This window comes from Panthera onca, chromosome B3 (genome assembly GCF_046562875.1).
Source record: "Panthera onca isolate mPanOnc1 chromosome B3, mPanOnc1 haplotype 2, whole genome shotgun sequence".
Taxonomy (NCBI): domain Eukaryota; kingdom Metazoa; phylum Chordata; class Mammalia; order Carnivora; family Felidae; genus Panthera; species Panthera onca.
Genome location: NC_138344.1, coordinates 87,956,367 through 87,974,111, shown reverse-complemented (window position 1 = coordinate 87,974,111; position 17,745 = coordinate 87,956,367). Strand labels below are relative to the sequence as shown.

At 35.1% G+C, this 17,745-nt stretch overlaps 1 long non-coding RNA gene across 1 annotated transcript in view; it reads right to left on the bottom strand.

Moving 5' to 3' along the window:
• Nucleotides 1-816: 816 nt before the first annotated feature.
• The window catches only part of LOC144616659 (uncharacterized), a 179,759-nt gene continuing 162,830 nt past the window's right edge, over nucleotides 817-17,745 (bottom strand). The window contains exon 3 of the long non-coding RNA XR_013556127.1: nucleotides 817-1,185. This is a non-coding gene — a long non-coding RNA (uncharacterized LOC144616659). The remainder of the gene's footprint in view (nucleotides 1,186-17,745) is intronic.

Sequence of the window (17,745 nt, the reverse complement as noted above, 5' to 3'; positions counted from 1 at the left end):
ATTCCTCAGACAAAGAGTATGATTCTTTAGAAATGTAATGCACATAATACCCACAAACAGTGGGAAGACATAATTTAAAATAAAAAGATTCTTTTTTCAACCCTTGCAACAGAATTTTCAGAGTTCAAGAGCTAGAGTTGCCATTGAATAACAGAGAGGAGTCTACAGGTATATATAAGAAAAGTAAGATAAGATGGACAGTTTTATTTCTGTGGACCTTAAATACAGTTCCTAGCAACTCTTAGAACTGTCTGCCTGGGTCAGACATGCTGCCATGGTCAGGATGCTCTAAAATCCTCACAGGTTTTCCTTTTCTTTCCTTCCTTTCAATCTGAGAATATTTCTCCTTTCATTTACTGTTATAGTATCTTGTGCTATTGAAATATTTCATACAGCATGTTCTTTCTTTGTTCAACTGGGTTCCTTTTAATATCTGAAAAAGTGGTAGCCTCATTTTATTTATTATATGAAGACATACTGGAGATTCAGACTTCCTGAATTACAGTCCCAGTTCCAACACTGATTAATTGTATGACCTTCGGCAAGTCAACCAAACTCTTTGTACCTCAGTTTCCTCGTAATGAAAATAATAAGAGAACACAGCCAAAAGAATTGCTGAAAAGATTCCATTTTAAAAGTTAGGCAAGCACTTACTAGGATACATTGCAATAAGTAAATGCTCAGTAAGTATTTACAAATAATTTGAAATCATTTTTTAAAAACAGGCAATTTTTTTGGCTGATATTATTTTTTCTTAGTTATATTGCTCATACATTCTTTATAAACTTATATCCTTTAGATTTCTGCTAAGTTTTCTTTAATTTTTATCATCATTCAGTTTACCTGCATTGCTTTAATAATTTAATTACTTAAAATCTTGTCACTTACTTTTAATTTCAGCTTGAAACTGTAGCTCTCATATTTGCAACAAGAAGAAAGCTGGATCGACAGCAAATCAATGACATTTTGTGAACTGTTCAGAGAACTACATCACAGGACAGCCAACCTGAAATCTGGAGAGATGTGGGGTGGCCATGTAAAAAATAAGGAGGATGTGGTAGATACAGGGATCCTGGAAGCAACCAACCCTTCTACTGAACTACTTTACAATAGTAAATGCTTCAAATATAGTCTTGGTCCTTTGCTCCTTTCCTGTGCACACTCTGGCTTCTCTTCTCCATGGCACTGTAAAAAGGAAATGAGAGAATCATTAAGATGCTGGATGAGGGCAGCAGAACCACTAACAATACAGGTTTGCTCCCTCCCAAGCAGACCTAATACTTAAACTCAGGTATTGTCAATCTAGAATCTGGAAGTTATTTTCATGGTAAAACAGCAAATAGAAGAACCAAACGCAAATATGCAAAATAATCAAACAACTTTTACCCTCTCTTGCTTCATCCCATTCATTAGGCATCAAGACCCCACGTGACCCTACTGTAATACAAACTGTCACCCTATCCACCCTTTCTTTCTCAAAATGTACCTCTCCATCCTTCTGCTCCCAAACTGTAACTACCAAAATTTCCCTTTGCTTGGTAGCTTCTGATCTCAATGAGGGGAATAACTACTTTCTATTTTTAAAAATATATTTTTGGGGCGCCTGGGTGGCGCAGTCGGTTAAGCGTCCGACTTCAGCCAGTTCACGATCTCACGGTCCGTGAGTTCGAGCCCGGCTTCGGGCTCTGGGCTGATGGCTCAGAGCCTGGAGCCTGTTTCCGATTCTGTGTCTCCCTCTCTCTCTGCCCCTCCCCCGTTCATGCTCTGTCTCTCTCTGTCCCAAAAATAAATAAAAAACGTTAAAAAAAAATTTAAAAAAATATTTTTTTTATAAATTATTGATAGAATTATTGTTCCCCACTTAGTGAAACCTATAGTTCTCTAAGACCAACTATGAAACTAGTGTTCTTCTCCCAAGATTTTCCACCAAGAACTATATTCACAGATCAAACTGCACTTGATATGATGAAGCAGAGCACCTCTATTCCTGCATCATCATCACCACCAACATGTTTTATTTAACTTTTTATTTGAAAGGCAGGAAAAAAACCAGTAAAACTTTACCCACAGTTTAGTACGTTTATGCTTAAAAAATAAAAACATCCCTATGTAATCCGATCCCTAGAGTTAACTACTGTTAACACTTTGGAGTGTAGCTTTCCCCAGTTTTCCTATATTCATACAAATATGTTTACATCTATATATCTACATATAACTATATGTAGAAATGTAAGTATCTGGATCTTTACAATAATGCATTTATACTTGCATTTATTTTACTCACAATTTCATATTGATCAGGAATCTTTTTCACTCACTACATCATATTTTTTTTAATTTTTTTTAACGTTTATTTATTTTTGAGACAGAGAGACAGAGCATGAACGGGGGTAGGGTCAGAGAGAGAGGGAAACACAGAATCTGAAGCAGGCTCCAGGCTCCGAGCTGTCAGCACAGAGCCCAACACAGGGCTCTAACTCATGGACTGTGAGATCATGACCTGAGCCGAAGTCAGAGGTTTAACCGACTAAGCCACCCAGGTGCCCTGTCTCACTGCATCATATTTTTTAAGTTGTTATTTATATTCCAGTTAGTTAACATACAGTGTAATATTAGTTTCAGGTATACAATATAGTGATTCAACACTTCCATGCAACACCCAGTACATATGACAAGGGATACATACACCCCTATGTTTACAGCAGCATTATCTACAATAGCCAAATTTTGGAAACAGCCCAAGTGTTCATCAACTGATGAATGGATAAAGAAGATGTGGTATATATATGCAATGTAATATTACTCAGCCATAAAAAAAATGAAATCTTGCCATTTGCAACTACATGGATGGAACTAGAGAGTATTATGCTAAGTGAAATAAGTCAGATAGAGAAAAATACCATATCGTTTCACTCATATGTCGAATTTAAGAAACAAAACAAACATGCAAAGGGACAAAAAGAGAGAGAGAGAAACAAGCCAAAAAACAGACTCTTAACTACAGAAAAAAAAAACAGAAGAGAGGTGGGTGGGGGCATGTGTTAAATAGGTGATGGGGACCAAGGAGTGCACTTGTGATGAGTACCCTTCATATTTATAAATCTACCTTTAAAATAGCACTTATGACTTTGTCTAGAACATACTAAGTACTCAATAAATCTTAGCTGCTGTTTTATTATTATTCCCTATTCTTCTAATATATGCATACTACCCTATTTTATGGATACACTTGCCCTTACTAAGAGACTTTTAAATTTTTTTTTAACGTTTATTTATTTTTGAGACAGAGACAGAGCATGAACAGGAGAGGGGCAGAGAGAGAGGGAGACACAGAATCGGAAGAAGGCTCCAGGCTCTGAGTCATCAGCCCAGAGCCCAGCGCGGGGCTCGAACTCACGGACCGTGAGATCGTGACCTGAGCTGAAGTCAGACGCTTAACCGACTGAGCCACCCAGGGGCCCCATAGACTTTTAAATTGCTTGTAATGTTTTTGCTTTTACAAACAGTGCTTCAGTGAGCATCTCTATCCTTCCTAGAAAATAGATTCTCAGAACTGGGGTGACTGGGTTAAAGTATATAAACATTTAAAATTTAAAAATACATGCCACAGAGTGTTGTTCTCCCTTACCCAGAAAGGACTTTATCATTCTACACTTAACCAACAGTTTATGGCAGTACCTGTTCCCCCCCCAACTCTCATCAGCATCTTTTCATATGTTCATTGGCTATGTGGGTACGTGTCTGTGTAGACTTTATTTTTCTTAATAGTTTATGAGATCTCTCTGTATAATAGTTATATAAATATTTATTTTTATATGTGCAAAGATTTTCTCCAAAATGTCATTTGATTTGAATATTTTTATGTTACTTTTTAACATAATTTTAAATGTATAATTGGGGCTCCTGGGTGGCTCAGTCGGGTAAGGGTCCAACTTTGGCTCAGCTCATGATCTCACAGTTCATGAGTTCGAGCCCAGCATCGGCCTCTGTGCTGACAGGTCAGAGCCTGGAGCCTGCTTTGGATTCTGTGTTTCCCTCTCTCTCTCTGTCCCTCCCCTGCTTGTGCTCTCTCTCTCTCTGTCTCTCAAAAATAAATAAATGTTTAAAAATTATAAAATAAATAAATAAATAAATGTACAGATAATCAAACATATTGATTTTTTTCACTTGGGTTCTTAGTGCCCTGGCTTGCTTAGAAAGTCCAGAATATGCTCAAGTAGCTCTGCTCAGTAACATCAGAGTAATCTACATTGGGTGAAGCTATTTCCTGTTTTGTTTCCTGTTTTGACAGGAAAACCAGTCTATGATTGAGAGACTCTCCTGTAAAGAGTTTACACTGAATTAATGAAGCAGTTACTACTAGTAAACCAATAGCCATGGATTTCTATGCCAACCAGATAAAGAATAAATCCACCAGTAACACAGTCACTAATAATATATACTTAACATGTATGTGAAATAAAGAGCTAGAAGGAACTTGAGATAGTATATCATTTTATAGCTAAGGAAGCTGAGAAACATTATAATGTTCTATCCATGGGCATAGTGCACAAAATATGAAACTAAAATAAGATCATATGTTATAAGAACTATATTATACAGTCCTTCAAGAAGATATGCTTCAAAATATAAAAGGAAAATCAGAACAGTTTCTGATGGATCATGAGATCCAAATTAAATATGGCAAAAATATACATTCAAAGTTAATATTTTAGCAAAATTCATGTACACTAAGATAAAGATAGCAGAAAAACATCAAGCTAAAAGTACAAAATCATAAATAAAACAATATAGCATGTACCATTCTAGAAGCTTTTGGTACACAGGTGCTATTCACAAGTATCTCTGGCTTGTTCTCTTTCTAGCACATGGTAGGATTGTAATTCTTTCCCCACACTGACATCATATGTAGCCACAGAACTTGCTCTGATGAATGAAATGTGAACAGAAGTGCTATCTGTGAAAATGTATTAGCCACTACAGGATTACCAAGTTCTCCCTTCCCCTCTGACACAGCAATAGAAAATACCCCAAATCATGGCTATTCCATTAAGCTGGATCCAGGAATAAAGATGACACACAGCATAACCTCCATAACTAAATTAACAAGTATCACAAGCAAGAAATTGTTCTTTTAAGATATTGATACTTGGGGATTGCAAGTTCCTGCAGCAAAATGCAAAGTAACTTATTCATAAATATTTATTGAGCACATTCCTTGTGCCAGGCACTATGCTAGGTGGGAGGAATATAAAAACATTCCAGAATCAGTCCCTGACCTCAGGGATTTACAATCAGCAGGTGGAACAGAAAAGCAGTAAAATGTACAACCACAACACAGTACAACAAAGTGCTGGAGTTGGGTCAAGCCCTAAGTGCAAGTGAGCCCAAAGTATGGGTACAAGGACATACCTCCTAAGGGAGGTTACTTCTGAGTTGAGAAATAAAGGACAAATGGAATTTTTTTTTTCAAAATTATTGGTGTCTCTCAAAATTAGGCCAAAGTATGTAAAATTTAATGCTGTTTTGGCAAAAGGAAATAATAAACATAAAGTGACAATAAGGAAACAATATGTACTCTTCAACTAGCCAAAATTCAAGAGATATTGCAGAGAATTGTTGCCAATGTGTACTAGTTTACTAGGGCTGCCATAACAAAATACATAGACTAGGTGGTTTATACACAGAAATTTATTTCCTCACAGTTATGGAGGCCAGAAGTCCAAAATCAAGGTATAAGCAGGGTTAGCTCCTTCTGAGGGCCTCTCCTAGGTTGTACATGGTCATCTTCTCCCTGTGACTTCACATGGATGTCCCTCTCTATATGCCTGTGTCCTAATTTCCTCTTCTTATAGGACACCAGCCATATTGGATTAAGGCCCACCCTAATGACCTCAGTTAACCATAATTACTTCTCAAAGACTCTATCTTCAAATATAACCATATCCTGCAGTACTGGGGTTAAAATTTCAACATATGAACTTGAGAGGGGAACACAATTTAGCCCATGACACCAAGATTTGGTGTTTCCATCAGTTATAGCTGCTATAAGAAAATACCATGGACTGGATGGCTTAAATAGCAAACATTTCTTTCTCACATTTCTGAAGCTGGAAGTCTAAGATCAGGGTCCATGGTCAGGTTCTGGTGAGAGCCCACTTCCTGACTTATACACAGACTCTTTCTTGCTATCTCCTCACATGGCTGAGAAATTGTCTCAGGTGTCTGTTCTTATAAGGACACTAATCCCATTCATGAGGGTTCAATCCTCATGACCTAATTACCTCCCAAAGGCCCACCTCCAAATACCACCACATTGGGTATTAGGGCTTCAACATATTAATTTTGGAGAAACACAAACATTTAGTCCACAGGCATTAGCAACCAACTGAATGAAAGATGCTAAAGAAGGAAAACAGCACATAATCACACAAAAGTTGAATTCTAAGACCCTATAAAGAGGTGATTCTGATCAGCTATAGAAAGGCTACCTATCTAGTTAGGAAGAGGAACTCTATTTTCAACCTACAAAACCTCAGCTGAGAGTAGAACACTTAACTGGAGATATCCTGAAGGCAAATAGAGGGGTGCAAAGTCCAGGCTGAAAATAATCCTAAATGTGGAGGCGATTTATTTTAGAACTAATAAAAACCATAAACGTTAATTAACATCTCAAGGGAAGAAAAGTCTGTATATAGATAGTCTGTATATTTCTTGAACTGTACGCAAATATAGTTTAAGAACTCAAATCAATTTATGATAAACAATTAGCCCAGGTACTAAACAATACTAGAGTAAGTCTGCAGTGAAAAGAAATAAGCAATACTAAAAAGCACAGAGGCAGTTAGAAACCATAAAGATGATTATTTTATGATAAATACAAATTCACAGCTCAAGCCTCACATAAAAATAACAACTAAACTGTGCTTACCTTTAAAATAAACTCAACAAAGAAAAGAATATTTCCCTGAATATGAGAATCCTATCCACATTTTAGAAACAACATAACAAGTAGAAATCCATAATATGTTGGTGAATAATAACTCTGAGGAAAAGCATTAGATGATTTGACATCACTTATTAATAAAGTCTTTCAAGTGCTTCAGATAGCCATTATTTATTATCTATTTTCCTGAACTTCCCTGTAACTAGAGGGAAACTTCATGTTTTAAAATGGTAATAAATCTGAAATTAGTGCTATCTCATTCTTCTTCAAGTAGGAATCCATTAAAAAAATCATAAAGGATTATACATTCTGCTTTAAGATCTTAGAATTATTAAATTTAAGGGAAAATTAAAATTGAACTGGAAGAGAAAACTTTAAATTTAGTAAAGCATCCTTCTTGGTTAGCATTAGGGCACAGAATAGATACAGTTTATCATAAAAGATCAATTTCTTTGAATTATACACAGTTCATTCCCATATGTTGGTTAGCATAGTATTTAAGGAAATTCTCAGATAAACCAAATCAACAGGAAGGGAAGAAAAATTTTGTGGTGCAAAAAGCACTGAATTAGAAGCCAAGTAACCTGGATTCACACCTCCGTTCTTCATCCTCTGTGACCAGTATAATCACTCTCTGTTAGATTCTATAATGGAGAAAATAAAAGCTACCACACAGAATTACAGTGAAGACTACATAAGATAAAACATGGTAAAGTATTTTGAAAACTTTGCATTTTAATGATGTGAGATGTAAATGATTGATCATTCAAAATTACTGGCAAACTGAACATCATAAAGATATGTCATGATAGTTAATACAACTGGCAAAAATATTGGATGACATTCCAATACCACACACAATTCAGAACAAGGTACACTAAACCTAACTGAAATTTAGAAAACTCCAATAACCAAGTTATGTAATTGTGTTCTTGGATATAGAAAAGCAAAGATTCTGAAAATGCCATCCTCTAAAATCAGCTGGAAAAAGCGGTTTAAAACCACACCTAAGATTTTCAAAACTTCATTTGTAAACAATAATTTATAAACAAAAGTGTCCTGGAAAAAACTTTAAATGCATGCTTCTTTGAAAACTGCCACCTCCTTCAACTTTGTTGTCCTAGCTTGTTGTTAATGAAGCTTTTGGAATAGATACCAAGAAGAAGTATAAGAAGTATAAGTGTCAAAATTTTTAGTATTTCTGCATGTTTTTAAAATCATTTAATATCTCTATTCCTTTTCCATGTCACAAGGAGATCCTTCTAAAAGTTTGTAAGTGTCCATAATTTCTATGAATATTAGCACCTGGATAAAAAATAAAAATTGGAGGAAAAAATTAAAAGAAGATTTGTAAATCAACACATGAATAAAAAATATAGAAAAGCAAAAAAAAAAAAAAAAGTTAAAAGCAAATAAATATACCAGACTTAGTGCAATTTAAGCACTGAATGAGACTCATGGAAGCCTGAGAATATTAAAGACTATTTCTTCTAATAGTCACAATATTTGTTTTGGAGTAGTGATGCATTTATAAAAGCAGCTTATACTAGAAGGTAGATACTGATGGGAAAGCACTCAAGTATTGATAATAAAACCAAAATTATAAATTGAGTCATCCAAACAGATATTTTTTAAATTTCTATTCAGCCAATTAACTCAATGAACTGTCTCAGACTTTCTTTGGCTACTAACACCTAATGCAGTGGTTCTCAAATTTTAATATGCTTATGAACCACCTGAGAATCTTTTAAAAATAGAGATTTTGATTCAATAGGTCTGAGGTGATACCTGAAATTCTGCCTTTCCTACAAGCTCCTAGGTAATGGTAATACTGCTGGTCTGCACAGACATAATTTAGAGGAAAAATCAAGATGCAGTCCCACCAAAAAAAAAAATTATTTATTGATCAATGCTAAAATTTTGCAGTTATAAATACAGGTGTTTAATCATCTGTGCCCTCAAAAGTATCCATGCAAAGATATTCTTCTATCTTTAAGGCACAAAACTCTCAGCCTTAATCAAGGTTCTCTTTAGCAATTGAACAGATCCAGAGTTAATGTCAAGAAGAGTCTTGTCCTGCCCCCAGTGCCCAAGTGCAGTCAAAGTTGGATGGCACTCATCTAACTGTGGAATACAAATTAGGTTCCTATCAGCATTTTCACTGTCTATGCTCCTGTTGTCTAGAGCATATTGACCTTCTTTCAATCAGCAGTAGAGAGTGCCTTCCTGTCACACTGACTATTCATCTCATTGGGGAATTATCTGTCCAATGGATCCCGTCCAAAGCCCAGTGGAAATTACTAATATTCTAGAGGGTAAATCTAAGTAAGTGGATTTTAAGTATTACTTTAGCTATATAATCTCTGTCAAATAAAATGCTAGATTCAACTCTAATATATAAAGTACCATTTTATGTGTATAAATATATTTATATAATATGAAGTTGTTCTGTTGAACCCCAAAGATTTTAAATTGGTGGTTATAGTTGTCAGTTATAGCTACACCAGCCTCAGGATCCAATTTGGTTTTGAATTCTGCTTTGGTTGCACATATTGAGACAACACCAAATCACACAGGAAATTAATCTCAAATAATAGAAGTTTATAATAGCTCATTCTGCATCCTCAGAATTCTCTTCACTAAAAACAGAGATGGCAGGAAAAAACTTTAGCACTTGTTTCTTTTTAACAGTCATTAAAACATTTTTTTTAATATTTAAACCAAATCCAAATCAAACATTTGTAGAGCACGTCCTCTGTCCTGCTATCTAGAGAATCCACTTAGAAACACTGACTAAAAAATATTAACCTCCTCCCGGTGGTTACTTTAGTTTATGCTATCTTACATTAACCCAGTTCATCAGAAAGATATGCACTGAGAACATATTATCAAGCAAAAAAATGATATAATAAATGCTTTATGCAAAATTCACTTCTACAAAATGATATTAAAGATATAGTTTTGATATAGACATTTTCCATATAGAAAGTTCAACTACTACAAAAAAACCTCATAATAAATTTTTCTCTGAGGGGCACCTGGGTGGCTCAGTCGGTGAAGCGTCTGACTTTTGGCTCAGGTCATGATCTAGCAGTTAGTGAGTTCCAGCCCACATTGGACTCTCTGCAGACAGCTCAGAGCCAGCAGCCTGCTTCAGATTCTGTGTCTCCCCCTCTCGGTCCCTCCCCCGCTCCCACTCTGTGTATGTCTGTCTCTCTCTCTCTCAAAAATAAATAAGCATTTTAAAATAAATAAATAAATATTTCTCTGAGTTCAGGATCACAGAAAAGTATATCTCTCCTTAAAAACTCTTTTCAATACTAACAAGAAAATATTTTAACACATAGTTCCCTTAGCTCTTTAAAGTCTTGAATGTCTTAAATAAAAATTATTATTTTCCTTTAGCTCTCCTTTACTATGCTATCCTGCCTTTTTTTATTATTTCCTATTGCATCTGGGTGTATATATATATATATATATATATATATATATATATATATATATATATATGCCATGCTTCAATAAACAGATGTCAAACAGGGTTTACATTTTATTAGGAAATAGGTTAAACTGAGGCTTCACAGAAACTCCAAATTAAGCGATTCAAACAAGATAGAAATATCTCTTATGTAATATTTGCTCACATCCCATTAGCCAGAATTTAATGACAGGTCATTCTAAGCCAAAGAAGACTGGAAAATGTCTCTAGTTGGGTAGTTCATTGTAGCTAAAACAGGGAGCTCTAATTCTAAATACGGTAAAGAGAGAGTAACTACTGGAAAGCAATTAGCAATCCTTACCATGAGGTCATATTTTTTCCCAATTCCCCAACTGTCCCCTAAATTTACATTCACAGCTGGTTTTACTAAACAAATCGAATTCAGAATCTTGCATTGTCATGTATACTTTAAGGCTGAGTCCTTATGTGGTTTAATAGTGACTTCAGTTAGTAAAAATGAGGTTTTTTTTCTAATTTGGGGGTTTTCATTCCTAACATCATCAAGAACTCAAGACTTTTGCATATTCATGCCTTTTCATAGACCACAATCATTGTTCTTTTTGAAGCTCAGATGTAATGCACATATTGATATAACTTTAACCAGTGGGAATCCCTTCAGTCTAGCTCCGGGATCTTTTTTTTTTTATCAATTGTGGTAAAATATACATAAAATTTACCATTTTTAAGTGTACAATTATGTGGCATTAAGTGTATTCACAATGATGTGCAATCATCACCACTATACATCTCCAGAACTTTATGTCTTTTAAGACAACCTCATTATTCCTTGAAAGATTCCTTGCTTTCTGATATATGCCCAAGGTTCACCTGTTACCTTCTTTGCCCCAGTCTTCAAATCAGCCATTTCTCTAAGAAGCCCAGATTTCTTTTAATGAGAAACAGCATTAGATACTATATCAGTCAAATTGTCAAAACAACCCTGTAAAATAAATTTTAAAACTTCAGAAGCATAAAATTATAAGCATTTATTTCTGACTCATTTAGAGTGAGCTAAGGTTAGACATCTTATGATGTCTCTGGCATTATTAGCCCCGTAGTCTCATATGCTGAGAATTGGATGGTTGTCTGGTGAATTAGGATTACTTTGTTTGGGACAATTGGGGTGAATTGATTCTGTTCCACTTACCTTTCCAATGGCTGGCCTGAGCAGGTTTTTATAAAGATAGCACAAGAACAAGGAAATCCAGTTGCACAATTGCTTTTTTTTATTGTAGCAAAATATTTATATAACATAAAATTCACCACTTCAACCATTTCAAAGTGGTAATTAGTGAATTTTAGTAATATCATAATGTTGGACAACCACTACCACTTCAAGTTCCAGAACATTTCCATTACCCCTCCCCCATAAAAAAAAATCTCATATCCATTAAGCAGTCATTCCCCATTTCTCCTTCTCCCCAGTCCCTGGCAATCGTTGACCTGCTTTCTGTCTACAATTTATCTACTATGGATATTTCATATAAAATGAAACTGCAATATATGGCCTTTTGTATCTTTCTTCTTTTACTTAGCATTATGTTTTCAAGGTTCATCTATGTTGTAGCATTTACCATTATTTAAAGTTGAATAATATTCCATTATATGGATATACCACATTTTGTTTATCCATAGTCAGCTGAGGGACATTTTGGTTGTTTCCACCTTTTGGCTCTTGTAAACAGTTCTCCTGTGAACACCTGCACACAAATTTTTGTTTCTATACCTGTTTTCAATTCCTTTGGGTATATAACTAGAGGTGGGTCATACGGTAATTCTATTTTTAACATATTTTTTTTTTAATTTTTTAAACGTTTATTTATTTTTGAAAGACAGAGCATGAGCAGGGGAGGAGCAAAGAGAGGAGACACAGAATCCAAAGCAGGCTCCAGTCTCTGAGCTGCCGGTTCATAGCCCAATTGGGGGCTCAAACTCACAAGCTATGAGATCATGACCTGAGCCAAAGTCAGACACTCAACCGACTGAGCCACCCAGGCACCCCTCTATTTTTCACATTTTGAGGAAATGTCAAACTGTTTTCCATAGTAGCTGCACCATTTTACATTTGCACTAGTAATATGCAAGGGGTCCAATTTTTCATATTCTCACCAAAAGTGAGTGTGGTCATTTGTGTATCTTTGAAGGAAGTCCAAGTCCTTTGCCCGTTTTTGAATTTGGGCTGCTTGTCTTTTTGTTAAGTTGTAAGAGTTTTTTATATATTCTAGGTTAAAAACTCCCTTATCAGATATATGATTTGCAAATAGTTTCTCCCATCCTGACTTTTCACCCCCTTGATAGTGTCCTTTGATGCATAAAAGGTTTTAACTTGATAAAGTTTAATTTATCTAAGTTTTTCTGTTTCTGCTTGTACATTTTCTGTCATATCTAAGAAACCATGGTTCTCTTTCCAAAAAAAAATTATAAATCACAGATATGATGAGGGACTTTTATCTGAATACACTAGAATTTCACTTGCTGTTCCTCTCATCCAGAGATGGAATCTATTTCCATCAATTTGAAATTGACTTGCTTGGATCAATTGAATGTGATAGAAATGATGCTGTGCCAGTTAGAAACCTAGAATTCAATAGGCACTACTTGGACAGAGAGGCCACATATAAGGGGATACAGTCACCTAAACAACAGTCAGTACTAAAGCCCCAGACATAAAAGGGCTTCTTGGACCTTTCAGGGTAGACCATCTGCTAACTAAACAAACCCACATGAGGAACTCTAGCCCACATCACATGAAACAGAACTATCCAGACAACCCAGAAAAAAAAAGCCATCAATGTTTTAAGTAGTATAAATGAAATATAAGCAAATTCTAATGTAAGAAAGTAATGTTAAATGAGTATACCACTCACTTGGATGTTTACAGAAGTTCCAGAAAGGGAAAGCCATATGACATTCCTAAAAAATGGCAAACATGCTTTGATGTTTTGATTTTCTTGAGTCCTACATGCAAATGAGAAAAATTTTTTTCACAATAACATTTTTCACAATAATCTATAAAGTTTTACAACTCAAAATTACTTTAAGAAAAGTAACTATAGTGGTGCCTTGGTGGCTCAGTCAGTTATGAGTCTAACTCTTGATTTCAGCTCAAGTCATGATCTGAGAGTTGTGAGATCGAGTCCAACAGGGGGCTCTACGAGGGGTGTGGGGCTCTACGAGTCTGCTTGGGCTTGTCTTTCTCTGCCCCTGCTTGCACTCTCTCTCTTTTAAAACAAATAAATAAACATAAAAAAAGAAAAGTAACTATATAAAAAAGTAACTATAAACAACAAATTTCTCTCAAAGTAAAAAGGACATTTTAAAATAAAATGTAATTTGAACTGAATTAAAAGTACAATTACAAAATCCAGAGATGTAAGAGATTGAAATGGATTTGAAAAGTTGTGACTTTATAAGTCTCTTTAGGGGACTACTACAAGGCAGATAATGATGAAAGAAATAGAATTGTTCAACATGGCTTTCAGGAAGAGGAATATTTAAAACTGTTAATATTAAACTTTAAGGTTCTAAAATACCAACTTATTTTGACTTATGTGGAGCAAGCTAAAAGCATGAGTGCCCCTAAAGAATGTCAAAAATTATTGCTTGGAAGTCTTTTTCCCAAAAAGAAAAAAAAATGAGCCATCATAAGGTCTCCCAACAGAATTTTATATGAAAATTAATGTCACTTCAAAATCATTTCTCTGCATGACTGAAAAGGCTGCTCTTCATGTTAATATTCTTCAAAGCATTGTTTTAAATGCTATTTGGCTATGCTGAGAAAGACAATTAATACTAAGCCACAGTAACAGTGCTATGTTCCAATTGTACTGATCTGTTACTTACAAAGTGTCAGAAAAAAAAAGAGAAAAAAAAAAGCTATTGAAATCTAATGAAAAACTGCAGAGCTTAATAGTAATAGGATTTTTCAAAATGTTATTGGTAAGCCCACAAGCTGAAAGGTCCCTATAGAGGCTTTTATTTAGTTCTTAAATTACTTTTAAACTCTAGGCTTAAGAAGGAATAGAATCAAACCCCAAACTTTCAAACCTTTCATAAAATACCAGTGAATATCTTCATATAGCATCCCTCAAGGATTCCTTATTCCAAACAGTGTATTTTCAAAAAGTCAAGTAAACAATAACCACAGTCTTTAAAATAGCCTAAAAGAAAGCAAGTATGTGCTAGTGTTTCCTGGCACGGAGTTCATTGTTAATTTACAGTACCAGAAACCACCTCACAGACCATAAAAGATTCCCAAGAGGTTATTAAATGCCTCGGTATCAACCTATTATTATCACATCTCTTTTGTAACAACTCTCTCGAAATCGAAAGAAAAACACAAAGCTAAAAAAGCATTAAAACTATTTAATATAGTGTCACTTTTTTTAAATAGCTTTGTCATAAGTTAAACCTAATTAGAGTCACTTTTAATATAAAACATTATTGAAAAGTGTTATGAAATGCCCAGCCTTTTCAATTATTGCATTGCTTTTAAAATAATTTAATTAATAAAAGTCGCAATTTATATTGATATTAATAAACTTTATTAATTTAGCATTTTATTCACTGATAAAAAAGAATGAAAGTCAAAAGTTTAATACTTAAGTAATAATTTAGCTATGAATATACTGCTTCTTCAAACGCTGTAAAATAGGGACTCTCAATTGGTTGAGAGTCTGACTCATAGTTTCAGCTCAGATCATGATTTCATGGTTTCATGGGTTCAAGCCCCACATCAGGCTCTATGCTGATAGTATGGGGCCTGCTTGGGATTGTCTGTCTCCCTCTCTCTCTGCCCCTCTCCTTCTCATGCTATCTCTGTCTCAAAATAAATAATTTTTTTTAAAAAGCTGTAAAATACCTCAATGTCATTAATTTGAGAAAATTATTTTATGAATTTTTTATAAATATGCATTCCTGAGCAAAAAGAAAGTAAGAGAAAATATGTTAAAACTTTTAATGAAAAATATTCAAGGATATAGAAACATATTCCCAGAAATTTTGAATAGACTGAAGTAGCATGCAATCTTCAAACTATATGACCTTTGCTCACTACTGCCTATGACAACACATCCATTCTTTTCTATCCAATATTAGATACCAAAAATGTTAAGAATCCATTTGTTAAAGCACTTTCCTAAATACAGAAAGTAGAAAATTCTTATTTTCAAATAAAAGTTAAAATACATTTAAGATACCAATGGAGGAATGAGTTCCTTTCTATATTAGTAATCTAAAAACGAATGTGAAAGCCATAGATGTGTGCCAAAGATAATATTCAGGCTAATATTCATTCCTTGGGCAATTTGGAATAATAAAGGAAGCACAACTTTTGGAGTCACTAAATCTGAGTCCAAATATTGGTTCTGCTACTTACGACCACATGACCTGGCACAAAGATAGTTAGCTTCTCTGTGCTCATTTCCTCACCTTTAAAATGAAGTAATACAACCATAGGTTTATTGGGGTTCGTATTAATTAAAACCATGAAAGTAATTCCCTTAGCACAAAGCCTAATAGCAAGACCTTACATAAGCCTGATAAACACTAGTTATTTATTGCACAATTTCTTTTCAACTCAGGAGTAATGTTCCCTTCCTCCTTAGGTGTATCAACAATAGCTGTGTTCTCAACCTCATCTCTACCAAACCCCACCTTTGCCTAAATCTCAAGTCCATATACACCCAAATGTAAGCATACATTCACCTTTCACCCTACACTCTACCAAACCAAGTAGTCGAGCAAACATATACACACGCGCACACACACACACACACACACACACACACACGAAGTTTGGAAGATAAGAGTTTGGAAATTAGGGGAACGACTCTCTACGACCAACTGCCACGTCTAAAATATGCAGTGGTTTTCAAAATAATCAAATGACAACACCAAATATACAATATAATATTTCTTAATATCTAGATCTAAATGTGAAGTATATCAGTTCATATACAAACTTTAATACTTGCCAAAACATCCATAAGTGAGCTGTCTTACATATGAATAAAAAATTAAGGCTTAAAAGAATTATGAAATTTTCATTAACCTCCATTTAAAACACAATAACTACAACAACAAATAACCTAAGGCTTCAGCTTCCAGCAATAGGGTAAATAAGATACTTTGAAAGACCTTCCCACCAAAAACCAGATAGATCTCAAAAGAAAAAAAAAAAGACTAAATTTTTTAGGGGCTCCAAATAAGCAAAGGAACTCTATGAGAAACACTCCTCTTATTTAAGAAAAAAAAAAAAGATAAAGCAATGAGCTAAGAGCAGCAAGCAAACAATTAAGGACAAATGCCAATATAAGAAAGCATTATAGAACAGTAATATACTTTGGAATAGTGGCAACATTGGAGTACTACACCTGCAGCTTCTGCATTAAGAAATATCTTAGGGGAGGCTGGGTGGCTCAGTTGGTTAAGTGTCTGACTTCGGCTCAGGTCATGATCTCATTTCATGAGTTCGAGCCCCAAGTCACGCTCTGTGCTGACAGCTCAAAACCTGGAGGCTGCTTCTGATTCTGTGTCTCTGGCTCTCTCTGCCCCTCCCCTGCTCATCCTCTTTCTCTTTCTCTCTTCTCTCTCTCTCTCTCTCTCTCTCTCTCTCTCTCTCTCTCTCCCTCCCTGTCTCTCTCTCAAAAAAAAAAAAAAAATACTGGGGCGACTGGGTGGCTCAGTTGGTTAAGTGTATAACTCTTGGTTTTGGCTCAGGTCATGATCTCACAGTTTGTGAGTTCCAGCCCTGCATTGGGCACTGCACTGACTGTGTGGAGCCTGCGTGGCATTCTCTCTCTCTCCCTCTCTCTCTCTCTCTCTCTCTCTCTCTCTTTCTCCCTCCCTCCCTCTCTTTCTTTGCCCCTCCCCCACTCGCTTGCACATGCTCTCCCTCTCTCTCTCTCTTTCAAAATAAATAAACATTTTTTAAATAAATAAAACTAATCATTAAAAAAAAGAAATATCTTAGAAGGTGGTTATCATGGCCCCAGGCCAGTAGTAACCCCGGCTCCCAAAAGAATATACAAATTATCTTTAGATGCAGGATCCCCTAAGCCTCCCAGGTTTCTAATATTTGATATTGATAGTCTCCCAATCAATATGATTAGGAAATACAGAGGGAAATAAACTACCACAATTGAAAGCCAGAAGAAACCTCAATGAATGAGCTACAAAATAACAAAGACCATTACAAATTAGCAGATAGATTTAGAAAAGAGCCAAAAGAACATCTAAAAATGAAAAGCATGGAGCACCTGGGTGGCTCAGTCAGTTAAGCATCCGACTTCAGCTCAGG